We start from the raw sequence: 14,501 nt of genomic DNA on the forward strand, positions 1-14,501 counted from the left end.
AGTGAGGAAAATATACAACACTCAGTGAGGGTGTGGGGAGAGCCCAGGGGTCTGGTGTGTGGGGACAGAAGGCGAGTTTGACAGAAGAGAGTCCCCTAGGCTCAGGCCCTGCTTCAGGCCCAATTCTGAGCCACCATCCTCAGGGGGCAGGGACATAACCAGCTCCATGCCTAGCCCAGCCCCTGATGCACACTCAGCGTGCAGCAGAAGGAATGAATGAATGAAAGGAACAAACCTCTAGGCCGAGTTTAGGGTACACATAGGGATACACAAGCCCACCTTCCTGTCCGCTCAGAGACTGAGAAGAAATCCCACCCACACTGTTTCCAGGTACATACTTTGACATGGAAAAGTCCCCCCCCCCAAGGATTTTGGCATGGGCCCACATGCCCAATACCCAAAACCCAGAGACAGAGCTGAGGTACTCACAATGCCCAGTGTCCTGCTTCCCAACCAGACCCAGTGGTCCAGCCAAAGGGTAGTAGAGCCTGGATGCTCTCAGCCAGGATGAAGGCCCTAAACTGTGTGTTCTTAACCTGGAGTCCCTATGTCCTAGGGGTTCCAGTCTGGGTCACTGTCAGTGAATTGTGCCTCTGTTAGTGTGTGCATGCTTGCAGGCATATTTTCCTTAGGAGAGAACCCATCATTCCAATTAGATTTTCAAGGCGGCCATGACCCAAACATTTTAAGAACCCCAACACCCAAAATCCATTTTGGAGGCTGGAGAAATGAGCAGGCATAGCTCCAGGACTCCTCCACTGGATGTTTCCACGGCACCTCAATGTCAGCATTTTAAAAAGGAGACTCCAGTCCCACAAGAACTTTGCTTTCATTCTCATGCATAGTATGTCAATCCACTGAGTCTTCAGGCTGGAGATTCTACCCTAAGGTGGACTTCCAATATCTTGTCAATCACCAGATTCTATCAGCTCTTCAGAATGGCTCTTAAACCCATCCTCTTTTCCATCCCCTCTACCCTAACCCGGACCTCACCTGCTCTCCTGTCACTGCCCCACCTCTGTAAAGTCCTTCCCTTTCCTCCTGCTTCCCAGCCTGCTCAGCTCCAAACCATCCTCATCTTCTTAAAAAAACTTCAGTCTTATGCTATTGCTCACCTGCTCATAATATTATGACTTGAAGGTAGGAAAAGCACGTGTCTTGAACCCGTGCCTTAAACCAGTGTGCAAGAGGATAGAGGGTATAACAGAAAGACCATAGGCTTTGGAGCCAGACCAACCAAGGTTCAGATTCTGGCTCTGCCTCTTCCTAGTTATGTATTAATGAGGAAGTTATTCAAACTCTCTGACAATCAGTTTCTGCACCTATGAAATGGGGTAACAAGAAGCATCTTTCTTGATGCGGCAATATTTCTTGTGTGGTGGCTAGGAGTTTAGGCTCAGAACCAGACTCTCAGGGTGTTGATCCCATCTTCCAGAATTACTAGCTGTGTGACCTTGGGCAAGTTCCTTAACCTCTCTGTGCTGCAGTTTTATCCTCTATAATATAAGAGGGTAACGACAGGGCGCCTGGGTGGCTCAGTTGGTTAGGTGACTGCCTTCGGCTCAGGTCATGATCCTTGAGTCCCAGGATCGAGTTCTGCATCGGGCTCTCTGCTCAGCCGGGAAGTCTGCTTCTCCCTCTGACCCTACCTGCCTCATGCTCTCTCTCTCTCTCTCTCTCTCTCATTGCCTCTCTCAAATAAATAAAATCTTAAAAAAAAAAAAAAAGAGGGTAACAATAGTACCAATGTCACAGAAGTGTTGTGAGGATTGAATTCACACACACACACACACACACACACACACACACACACAAAGCTCAGAACAATGCCTGGCATGTAGTAAATGCTTGCTGGATGCATTTTAGTTATTATTAGTAGTAGAGTTTGTAGTGAAAACTAAATGATCTGAAGCATACCAAGCACCTTGCCCACTGCTTGGCATATAGGAGATGATCAATAGGTGACGGCATCTCTCCCTTCACTAAAAAGGTGTTGAATTAGCCTGTTTTAAACTCATGGAGTTTGCATTACTTGGTAAAATATCCAAGTGGGAGCATTCCAGCACAAGCACTTAGGAGGAAGGAGGGCTCGGGGGACACTGAAGGAAGAGTGGGATTTGGGGTCTTCTGATTTAGGGGCCCACCAAAACGCTGAGGAGGAGCTGAACATCCCCGTTCTGTCTGCCAGTATAATCTCAACCCAGTGAGGTGGGGGGGGGGCCCAAGAGGGCCGAGTTCTCTGCTGCGTGGTAAGGACCCTCCTGTGAGGACATGAATCCAGGAGCTACAAGCCTCTCTGCCTCGAGCCCCCTACAACCTGCCGAATAACAGCCTTCTTAGGAGATTGCTAGAAAAACCTGCCCGTGTTATCTCCTGATGAGAAGCATCCACAAAGACCAGGGGAGGATTATTGCTCCCAAGAAAGATTAGGGGTGGAAGCTGGCCTGGGGGGCAGGAAAGGGGGGCCGAGATGCTCTTATCAAGGGGTCAGAGGACCCTGGAGGGAAAGGGGGAGCTGAGTGTGCAGAGCCCCCACCTCCTGGCCTGCATTACACAGCGGCTCTCCACTTAGGGCTCAGTGGAGGCACTTCGACTTGACTTTGGAAAGCCCTGACACGTCACATTGCTCTTGGCCGTTCCCCTCCTCGGGGGGCCCCCGCCAGCAGCTTAGAGCTTGGAATAGCTACCAACCCGCGGTCGGATACTGCCTTCGCTTATGAAGGCCCTTCACGGTCATCGGCATACGTGATACTCGTAACACCCCGTGAGAAATTTATAATTTATAATCCTACCCCCAGCTCGCCAATGAGGAAACCGAGACTCCGAAAGGTGAGGGGCTTGCCCAAGCTAGCACATCGGGAATGTTCTCCATTTCAGCCTTAAATCCTCATCCCTCGCTCTGAACCTCCTACTCTGTACACCCCACGGTGCTGCCCTCATGAAGCCCCTGGCCTCACGGGAAAGGATGCCGGGCCAGGTTCGCTGGGCGAATTGCTGCCAGCTCCAGTCCCCAGGCCGGTGTCAGTCTCTGCACCAGGCTTCCCACCCAGGCCCCCCAACCCCCCTCCACCCCACCCCCCATCCTCCCTGGTCTGAACCGGCGGCTGTGGACGGGGGTCCGGGGGATTCGCAGCCCAGGACAAAGCAGCCCAACCTCCCGTAAGAAGCAAGAACTGGCTGTATACTCCGGACACATTTGTAAGTTATGAGCATCACAGGGAGAGAAAGAGGCACATAAATTAAAGTGGCCAACTTGTATGCACACACGCACACTGGCACGGACAGAAGGCTGGCCTTAAATGGTAAAAATTAGCAGCTTGAAACAGTAAAAAACCTCAACTTTGCCTCGGAAAGATGCAGGGCAACTTCACAGAGTTTTATGTGGCCCATAAATTAGAGCTGAGGAAGGGCTCCGCGGCGTTCCCGGGTGCAGACAGGGCTTGCGGCCGCGCAGATACACTGTGTGGCAGCGTTACAAATGTCCCGAGCAGTTTATACACAACAGCACAGCGTGAGTTTGCTGGGGGATATTGGAGCTGGTAATTGCTATTCTAAAACGGGCCTTGTAAGCTTGAAGAAATGTTTTGAGGGGGGAAAAGAGCCAATTTAAGAGCTTTATAAAGCCATAAATGCCTTCTGAGCAAACCAAATGTAATCTATCTAGAGAGACACGTCGTCCCTCAAACCCAATGGCAGACCCTGCAATGCCGCACAGCCCGCAGAAGTTACCCTGAAGGTAAGCGAGTTACCTGTACGGAGACAGAGGATTGGCCCCGATGATCCCGGTGCCTCTGAGCCCCCCCCGGGGCAGGGCTGCCACCAAGTTAGCTCAGCTCACAGCTCCTTTCCCTGCCAGCCAATGCTGATTCCTCCCCCCGACACAAACCAGACCAGCTGGCTGTGGCTTTCCTTCGTGCTTCCCCAGTGTCCTTCTCTCCCTGTGGTCCTTGGAAATAAGGACGGCTGGAGACTTGGGAGCCATGGCAGAGAGTTCTGGCTCCAACCTGGCCTCAGTTCCCTCCAGAAAGTGGGGCTGTTGTAAGAATCAAGTAAGGAAATGTACATGAAGCACCTGCCACATAGCACTCAATAAAGAGCGGTTATTATTCTTTTATGGCTTTTGTTACTTGTGGAAGGAACAAGCGTGCCCTAGGCAGAGGGCACCTTTGCAAGTCTCCAGCTTCTCCAGACCCAGCTCCTGCCGGGTGTCTGGGCATCAGGTGAAAGGACATCATTTAAGGATCCCCCCCAGCAGCACGCGGGCACAGACACTGGTCTGGCTTTCCCCTCAAAACAATTCCAGCACCTCTTTCCTGACTTCATTTGCCCTTTATCTCCCCAAACTTCCTACAGACACATTCTTTAGCCGTGGCCCCTGCTCTGGCCTTGCACATTATGTCAGGACCCCAGAGACCTCTGCTAACCCTGATTATCAACTCAGAGCCTCTTCATACCGGTGAGCTGCGCGAACTTGTCCAGGTTTATGGCTAGAAAAGCCAAGACTCGGAGAGAGCCGCTGCAATAGAAGCAGCCAGGTGCCTACTCTCCCACCCTCTGTCCTCATCCCCTGGCCTCCCTTCTCACGTCTCTTCCCCGGTGCCCTCCACCTCCATAATCCCACTTTCTTTTCGGATGTCAGTATTTCATAACGGAAAACAAAAGCCATATAATGCACAATTACCCACTTTCCATTGTGTTTTAACAGCTCTGCTGACAGCACGAAGCACCACACAGGAGCAGTAGAAAGGGATTCGAGATCAAGCTTCCAGTGAAATGTGTTTTTAGTTATATGTATTTTCATAGTTTTTGCAACACCTTATTAAAGTTGAAAGCTATATATAACAGCATTACTGGTGGCACTTTTCAATACCACTGCAGTTGGGTTTCTTTCTAGCCCAAAGCAAATGTGCCCCAGCTGCCTCCAAGCAGGCACTTCCCCATCCCGATGTCCTCTTCCAGCCCTCCTGGGCTGTCCCCCACTCCCCACCCCCACCTCCTGCACACACACACACACACACACACACACCCCATAACTTCTGAACAGCGGGTAGAGAGCTGAGACAATGGTCTGAGGTGTGGACAGGTGGCTCAGCTGTGACAGAAATTTTACAACCCAAAATCATGGGACTGGAGATCCTCCCTGACCCGCGCCTCCTCACAACTCACTTACAGAGGACCTATCGGGACCTAATTGCTACCCCCCCACCCAAGATTATGCCAAGCAAGTTACCATTTCTGGGACTTCACTGAGGCCATGCCCTCCTGGCTTGCTTACCTTCTTTCCCTCTGCTTTCTAAATCCCCACTTAAACCTGAAAATGGCTGTGATCCAGTCACAAAATAAAATCAACACACAGAAAGTAGCCTGGTGATGGGGAAAGTCCCCCGGGGCCTCAGTGACAGGATTTGCAGCCCAGCCCTGCCACTTGCATTAGCCGGGTCCCCCTGAGCAAGTTCTGACTTCTCTTGTCTTCATTTTTGGGTGCATCCATAAAATAGGAGTTTGAACTACATGATTAGAAGGGTCTCCGCCCGTCCTAGCATTCTTAAATGAATACCTACTAAGGTTTTCTGAGAAGTCTTTTATGTGACCCCTACTAGGCACTTGGTGCCATCAGGAATAAAAAGAAGGATAAGGCACAGCTCCTGTCCTCAAGGAACCTGCACTTGGATGGAGAAGAGAGACCTCTGAGAATGAAAAGTGAAATTACAGCAAATACTTTCAGCTCAAGCTCAAGCTAGCAATACGTGAAAAGTCATGAGGCGGTACGTGATTAGACGCCAAATGGATTGTGCAGGCAATAATTGCTCTAGGCTGAGGAGTTCAGAGGAGGAGAGGGTGCTGAGCGGTGGGCTGGTCTCAGAATGCTGTACCTAAGAGGCGGGAGTTGACACTGGGCTTGAAGAACACGCACACGCACACGCACGGGATTTGCATCTGTGGGAACGGCCAGGTAAGCGGACCTTCCTGAGCAATGGTGGTCAGGGCAGGGCAGGGTCGGGACAGTGCGTCAACCGAATTAGAGAGGAAATGAGATTCCTGTAGAAAAAAGCAGAGGCTGAGCTGCAAAGGGTTTCAAGTGCCAGACTAAGATGTTTGAATTGTTATCCTGCAAGCAGCAAGGAACCAATGAAGTGAGCAGCAGAGAACTGTATTTTGAGAGAATTCATCAGGCAATGATTTGCCGAATGGGTTGCAAAATGAGAGGCATGGGAAGTAAGGAAGGCAGGGAGAAGGGAATTGCAGTAATCCAGGCAGGAGGTATCGGCGTCTGGACCGGGGTGGTGGCGGTAACAAGGCAGTGACATGCCAGGAATGGAGAAGGACGGGAGGAGACAGCCTTAGTCTCTAAAAGGTTATAGACTGACTGACCATTTATTTATTGCCCGAACTTGGACACTTTGGAGAGTGCAAAGGTAGCCATTACAATTACACGGGGACAGCAGACTTAAGCCAGGACTGTCCCGGGCAAACTGGGATGTATAGTTGCTCGATGAAGCAGAGAGTGAAGAAGAGGAAAGGTGAGGTGGACACCAAGGTTTCAAGCCTGCGGGACAGGAAAAATATGGGAGGTGACAGGGACAGGTGGGAGGATGGCAGAAGGAAGGGGCATAGAATGATAGAGAAAAAGGGATGAAAGGAGTTCGCTGCAATTGAGTGGCCAAGCAGAGTTTGAATTCTTTGAAGACAAGAGCTGCATCTTATCTGAATCACCACACAGACATTTGCTAAGCTGAACTGAGACAATAAAGACTTGCTGAATTTCATCTAAAGAGGGCTGATTGTTGGGGCAATAAGAGGCAAGGCTACCCCTCCCCCCCCTTGGTTCTGTTTATTTATATGTATGTTTTCAGAATTTCAATAGACCTACCTCTTGGTAGGGTTTGTCCACATGGCCATCTACAGCCCAGGGACGTCTGGTGAACCGATGATTCTGATGTGTGCTGAAAACATAAATGGGGCACCAAAATGGCCAACCCTGGCAGAGGACTCTCAGCAAATCCTCCTCCACACAGGAGAGAAGGGGCAGGGAATTAAATTCAACCATGCCTTCACACAGAAAATGAGGCCAAAAGAAAGAGGAAATTCGAGCTAAAAAACCAAGAGAGCAAAAATGCAACCTTCCCCTACCCTGGGTGGATATGGACTCTTGTGTGCAGGAGTCCCAGTTAGAACATCAACAGCAATTTCTGTTGTGTCTTATCCAAGCTGAGGATTAGCACCCAACACCAGGACTCAGAAAACCTAGGCTTTTCCCACAGATGCAGCCCCATGCCATCGGGACTCGACTCCATGGCTCTTGCCTACACTTCTGCGGCAGACATACAGGCCCACTAGTCAGGTTCCATAACACTGTCCAGAATGGGATCTTAAAAAGCCCCAGTGACCCAGAAATTTGAGGCAGAAACTAACCATTGGCTATGAATTATCCAGGTACCTGTGGCTACAGTTACTTGATAAAGCTAATCTCCCCAAGAGTGTTGATTACTGCTGAGTTAACAGTACAAGGTTTTGGGGTAGGGCAAAGTTGCCTGGCCCAGCACTTCTTGAGAAGAATTCGCTACCAATCCTCAGACAGAGTTCCCTCTTGGAACCTTCTGATAGAAGCAGCTCCACAAGTCCCTTTAGCTGATTTGGCAGCACCAACATCACAAAAGAAAGATGATGCTGTGGTTTGCAGTGGCTCTCAACCTTTTCTCCACTACACACACACACCTGTGAGTGACAGCAAGCCCCTGTCAGTCACACTGGATCCTTGCAGCAGTGGATCCCTACCAGGGACAGGGTACCCCCGAGTAAGTTATCAGAACAGACTGAGGAGTGGTGGTGCCTTTGAGAAAGCCTTCCCCAACCCTTCAACCCACAGGGAGGTTCTGATACACTGCACAAAGAAGGGCAGTGCTCACTCTCTCCCCTTGAGAATTACTGGACAGAAAACATGAAGACAATGTACAAATCAGGAAACTTGCCACTATACCAAACTTCCTTTGAACACCTACCAGCTGTATGAACCACCTCACCCCCTTAGCATTCGTTTTCTCACCTCTAAAATGGAAGTGGTTATAACAGAGAGCCTGTCTCCAATGGCTGTTGCAAGATTAAATGAAGTAATAAAAGTGTGTGCAATATAGTGGGAACTTAACAAATGTTTGAGTTTTAGTTCAACTGACATTTTAACAGTGTGATTAGTGCTGACATGAAATTGGTATTTTCTAATTAGTGGGTATTTTCTCTCAACATGACTCCATATATGATGCTCTGCTATAGACTGAACGTTTATGTGTCCCCAAAATTCATATGTGGAAATCCTAATCCCCAATGTGATGGTACTAGAAGGCAGGGCCTTTTGGGAGGTGATTAGGTCACAAAGGTGGAGACCTCATGAATGGGATTAGTGCCCTTATAAAAGAGACCCCAGAGAGCTCCCTCACCTCTTTTGCCATGTGAGATTCTAACAAGAAGTCGACAACCTGTGAACCAGTATGTGGTCCCTCAACAGACACCGAATCTGCTTGCACCTGGATCTTGGACTTCCCAGCCTCCAGAACTGTGAGAAATAAATTTTTGCTGTTTATAAGCTACCCAGTCTATAGTAATTTGTTACAGTAGCCCAAACAGACTAAGATATTCTCCTTCAGGAGAAATCTATTTGTTGGATAATAAAGCAGGTGGTTGCCCCCATCCTCACCCAATGCAGGGCTCTAAGAGTAGCCCATCATCTAAAGGGCAGTAGATAGCTAACATCATATGCAGTGATGAAAGTCTTAAATCGTTCTCCCTAAGATCAGGAATAAGACAAGATGCCCACTTTTACCACTGCTATTCAGCATTGACTGGAAGTTCTAGTCAAAGAAATTACCCAAGAAAAAGAAATAAAAGGTATTCAAATTAGAAGGAAGAAGTAAAATATTTTCTATTTGTAGATGACATGACCCTATATATAGAAAACCCCGAAGAATCTACAAGAAAGCTACTAGAACTAATAAATTCAGCAAAGTTGTAGGGTACATGATCACATGCAAATATCAGTTATGTTTCTATACACGAGCAGTGAACAATCTGAAAAGGACATTAAGAAATAGCATCTAATAAAATGCCTCGGAATATATATAATCAAAAAGGTGAAAGACTTTTACACTGAAAACTGAAAAATGTTGCTGAAAGAAATTAAAGAAGACCTAAATAAATGGAAAGACATTCCATGTTCATGGATAGGAAGAGTTAATATTGTTAAGAGGTCTATGCCATCTAAAACTAATACTATGAAAATTCCAACAGCCTTTTCCTCAAATTCATATGAAAAGCCCTGAATATCCAAAACAATCCTGAAAGAGAGGAGCAACGTTGGAAAGCTCATACTTCCCAACTCCAAAATTTACCACAAATCTATAGTAATCAAAACAGTGTGCTACTGGCATAAGATTTGGCATATAGACCAATGGAATAGAATCAAGAGCCCAGAAATAACCCTGTATATCTATGGTTAATTGATTTTGACAGAGTGCCAAGTCCATTCAATGGGGAAAGAATAGTATCTTTAACAAATGGTGCAAGGAGAACTAGATTTCTACATGCCAAAGAATGAAGTTGGACCCCTACCTCACACCACATACAAAAATTAACTCAAAAGGATCAACAACCTAAATATAAGAGCTAAATCCATAAAGCTCTTCAAAAAAAATAGGGATAAAACCTTGGATTTGGCAATGATTCTTAGCTATATCACCAATACTATAAGTAATAAAAGAAAAACATATAAATTGGACTTCACTGAAATTTTTAAAATTTTGTCCATCAAAGAACGTTATCAACAGAGTGAAAAGACAACCTACAGAATGGTAGAAAGTATTTGCAAATCATGTGTCTGATAAGGGTTAAATATCCAGAATATATAAAGAACTCCTAAAACTCAACAACAAAAAGACAAATCAATTTAAAAATAAGCAAAGTACTTGAATAGACATTTCTCTAAGGAAATATACAAATGGCCAATAAGCACACAAAAAGTCTTATCATGAGTGATTAGGGAAATGCAAATCAAAACCACAATGAGAGGGGCGCCTGGGTGGCTCAGTTGGTTAAGCGACTGCCTTCGGCTCAGGTCATGATCCTGGAGTCCCTGGATCGAGTCCCGCATCGGGCTCCCTGCTCGGCAGGGAGTCTGCTTCTCCCTCTGACCCTCCCCCCTCTCATGTGCTCTCTTTCTCTCTCTCTCTCAAATAAATGAATAAATAAAAATCTTTAATAAAAAAAAAAAAAAAAAAAAACCACAATGAGATACCACCTTATACCTACTAGATTGACTACAAACAAACAAAAACAAAAACAGAAAATGAGTGTTAGCAAGGGTGTAGAGAAATTGGAACCCTTGTGCTTTGCTGGTAGGAACTTAAAATGGTGTGGAAAACAGTTGGTAATTCCTCAAAAAGTTAAACATTGAATTACCATATGACCTAGCAATTCCACTCCTAGATATATAGCCAAAAGAACTGAAAACAGGGACGCCCAACAGATACTTGTACCAATATTTATTGCAGCATTATTCACAATAGTTGGAAAGTGGAAACAACACAAGTGTCCATCACAGAGGAAGAGATAAACAGAATGTGGTATACATATACAATGGGCTATTATTCAGCCATAAAAAGGAATGAGATTCTTATACATGCTACAATATAGATGAACCCTAAACACACTATGTTAAGTGAAATAGCCAGACACAAATGAATAAATATATTATGATCCCATTTATATGAAATATCTAGAACAGGCAAATCTGTAGAAACAGAAAGTAGGTTAGAGGTTACCAGGGGCTGAAGGGAGGCCAGAATTGGGAGTCATTGCTTAATGGGTAGAAAGTTTCTGTTTGGGGTGATAAAAAAGTTTTGGAGATAGATAGATAAAAAAGTTTTTATTACACTGTGAATGCAATTAATGTCGCTGAATTGTATACCTAACAATGGTTAAAATGGCAAATTTTATCATATATATGATATATTTAATTTCTCATAGAAAATTAAATTGAACCCAAAGAGCCTAACCAAAGGGGAAAAACCCAGATTTCTTTCAACCTTGAACTCAGTAGCTAAAAATGCACATAGGCTTTTCAACAGACTACTCAGACTGAGGTACAAACTCCAGGAGGGAAGGACCAGGGATGCTGCTTGCTTTCTGCAGGGGTGCTGGAATCAGGTAGCCACAAATGGAGTGGAGCTCCCCTAAAATGCAACCACTTAACAACTGTTTATTGAGCACACACAATGATTAACAGTGAGTAACCTGCCTGAGGAACTTGTACTTGGCCTGTCTTCTGAAGTCTGAGCAGCCATGGCCTGCAGCCCTGGACTGTGCTCAACCATTAGGATGTCTTTCTTTGTGGTTTGTTTTGGGTTTCAAGCGAAGGTGCTATGTAAATGGAAAAGCATTATACAGGCGTGAGATGGTTGGTGTTGCTATCATTACTATGATCACTAGGGATTTATTAGGTCTTCTTGGAAGATGCCAGCCTAGCCAGCCTCCAACTCAAAGCCAGCAAAAGCAATAGGTTGCTCCTGAGTGTGGGGAGGAGAGGTTCTGGAGAGAAAGCAGGGAAGAGGAGTCAGCATGGGCAAAGTTCCAGAGGCTCTCTTACTCCACCAGGAGCCTTTCCTCCCTCAGTGCTGGCTGGCTCTGGTGCCCTGGGGGTCTTTGCTTATTATCTTCCTACACACATGCCCTTGTTTAAGGCTTCCCTCTATCTGCCTATTCAATCCTAGCCTACTCAAACTTCAAAGCCCAGCTCATGGGAGACAGGATTTCTAATGGAAAAAGTTTAGATGCAGAGGGACCTGGGTTCTGATCCAAACTTAATCAGCTGTGTTTCTTGAGCTTGTGCCATATGTGAAAATGGGAACAGTTATACCCACATTCCAAGCCTGCTATCAGGTAGTAAGTGTCAAGGGTTTGGCACACCCACCTCTTCCATGACATCTCTCCCAATCCCCACAGCCTACTTGATCTCTCTTTCCTCTGAGAGCCTCACTCTTAGTAGTATCTCTCATTTGGTAATGAATCCTCCTGACCTGTAATATCTCTTGTCATGAACCACTCTTACATACTGCTATGTAACTCCTCCGAAATAACTGAACTTCCCATGTTTTCATGCTTATCTCCCCCACTCAAACTGTAAGCTCCTTCATGTAGAGGCCAAATCTTATCATCTTTTGTCTTCTTCCATGGTGGCTAGCACACAGTGGGTGCTAAATAAATTGAAAATATATTTGAGGCAAATGGAGGATCCATTTGCAACAGAGGAAAACCCCACAGGAAACAGAACACATTCAGCTCAAAGTAATAGCCCATTCATACTCTCTGCTCTGGATGAAACTGTTCCCTGCCCACATTGGCACTTAATGAACACTCCATTCATTGAGTGAATGAAATCTGCTGATGCCCCCCCACTCATTAAGGTCAACTACTGTGGCTAATCAGGAAAATAGTTAATCTGAAGGAAACACCTCTTTTTTGTGTGAATTTTAGAATGTCTTTGGAAATGGTGTCTATCTTCTTAGTTTCATTTGACCATTAAAAGGAGTCAATGTAAAAAAATTAATTAAAAAAAAAAGTCAATGCCCCATGAGCACAGCTCTCCCTCCATTAAGAGAAAGGAGGCCCAGGAGTAGGCTGCAGTGGTAGAGGGTAGCTGGCCAGGAATCTAAGCTGTGTCACCAATGATCCACAGAGCAGACAATCCACTTTCAAGAAAACAGACTTGGTGCAAGCTGCCTTCGTGTACCTTATCCCTTAGCGCTTAAAGAATTCCGCAGCCTATTTGGCCAGGAGGCCCTCTGGGTCCTAACCATTGGTCAAATCTCAGATGAGTCATGACCACCCTGGGCCCTAGGTCCTCATCTGAGAGGAGGCCAGATTAGCCTAGAGGCTCCCCAACATCCTCCTGCAAGTTTTAGTGATTCCAATGAGCCTTCCTATTTTCCTGAAAAATCAAAGGAGTCAGGGAAAGAGGAAGAGAAATATTAAAAGTGCCCTGGAGTTGAGCCACCAGCCCAGCCTCAAAGGGCAGGGACAATAGCAGGTCACCTGTGTCCATCTCTCTCCCCACAAAACCCCCCAAGGAGGGGCTGCTGGTAGGCCAGGACGCTGCCGTGGAGCAGGCCTAGTGCAGCTGACTTGGAAAAGCTGGGGAGGCCCAGCCCAGCCTCTGTGAGGGAAAGGAAGCAGCTCCTTCTTACCATCCCATCCCCAGCACTGGGAATAAAAGTAAAGGCTCAGATAGCTTCGCCTGTTACACCTATCACGTGCCGGGTGCTCCGTCCCAACACAGCACCATAATGTAGTTATTTAAGTCCCCATTTCTACAAATGAGGACACTGAGATTTGGCCAAAGTCAAGCTGATAGTACCCAGCAGATGTGGGATTTGAATTCTGGTCTGTCTGAAGCCAAAGCCTTTTACCTTTCAACTAAGCCCTCCATTGATTTCTTTCTTTTTTTTTTTTTTTTAAAGATTTTATTTATTTATTTGACAGAGAGAGAGACAGCGAGAGCAGGAACACAAGCAGGGGGAGTGGGAGAGGGAGAAGCAGGCTTCCTGTGGAGCAGGGATCCCGATGTGGGGCTCGATCCCAGGACCCCGGGATCATGACCTGAGCTGAAGGCAGACGCTTAACGACTGAGCCACCCAGGCGCCCCTAAGCCCTCCATTGATTTCTGTCTGTCACTGGGAGATTCAGAAGCCAAATGGAGGGAGCAATGGGGCAGCTTTTAGTGGGTACAGGAGCCTCAGCTGTACCCATCCTCTCCCTCCCAACTGGCTCATTGGGTGACCACCTTCCGTGGGGTTGCCCGGGACTGGACAAGAGACTTTTACATTAAAACTGTCCTGGGCAAACTGAGATGGTTGGTCATCCTATAACCAAGGCTCCCTTGTGCTTTGTGGTTCCAAAGAAAGCAAATACGTTTTCAGAATGACTCCTACTCTGAATAGAAGAATAGCTTTAGGCCTGTCCTCCAACACAGCCCCAAAGGGCCAGGTCATACAGAGAAACCTCTCCTCTCTGCATCCCAGCTCCAGGCTAAGACCAGGAGAAACCAGCCTGGGCTGAGCTGGGGCTTGAGGGGAGCGGACAGAAGAGAAGAGGGACTTGGTAACTGAAGCCAATTGGGCCAGATTCTTTTGAGGCACTCCCTCCATCAAATATTCACAATGACCCCACAGTAGGGGATTACTGGCCCATTTTACAGATAGAATAGCCACAATTTTGGAGACCATTTAGAGGATCTTCTCAGAGGTTCCCCCCAAACATTTAAGAAGCCTGGATCCTGAGAGTCTTGCTCAGGAGGCTCCTTACCAGGAATCTAGGCAGAATCCCCATAACACAAGCCCATGGGGAACTGTTTCCATGGGGAGGGAGGTCAGACTGGGCCAGGCCCTCCTCCCAGCCCTCACTGGGCAGCTGGTAGAGGGTCTCACTCAGGTCTGTCTTCTCCAAGTGTATGCATGCAC

The 14,501-nt window shown here is 46.8% G+C and overlaps 1 protein-coding gene across 10 annotated transcripts in view; it reads right to left on the reverse strand.

Moving 5' to 3' along the window:
- Window positions 1-14,501, reverse strand: part of PKNOX2 (PBX/knotted 1 homeobox 2) — a 307,502-nt gene that overhangs the window by 225,251 nt on the left and 67,750 nt on the right. The window contains exon 1 of one of the 10 annotated variants that reach the window (XM_036123316.2): window positions 3,750-3,768. The exons of the other annotated variants lie outside the window; for them this stretch is intronic. The gene's annotated coding sequence lies outside the window, so the exon portion shown is untranslated. Of the gene's footprint in view, window positions 1-3,749; window positions 3,769-14,501 lie in introns of those variants that run through there. 10 annotated transcript variants of the gene reach the window in all.

Source organism: Halichoerus grypus, chromosome 11, assembly GCF_964656455.1.
Source record: "Halichoerus grypus chromosome 11, mHalGry1.hap1.1, whole genome shotgun sequence".
NCBI lineage: Eukaryota > Metazoa > Chordata > Mammalia > Carnivora > Phocidae > Halichoerus > Halichoerus grypus.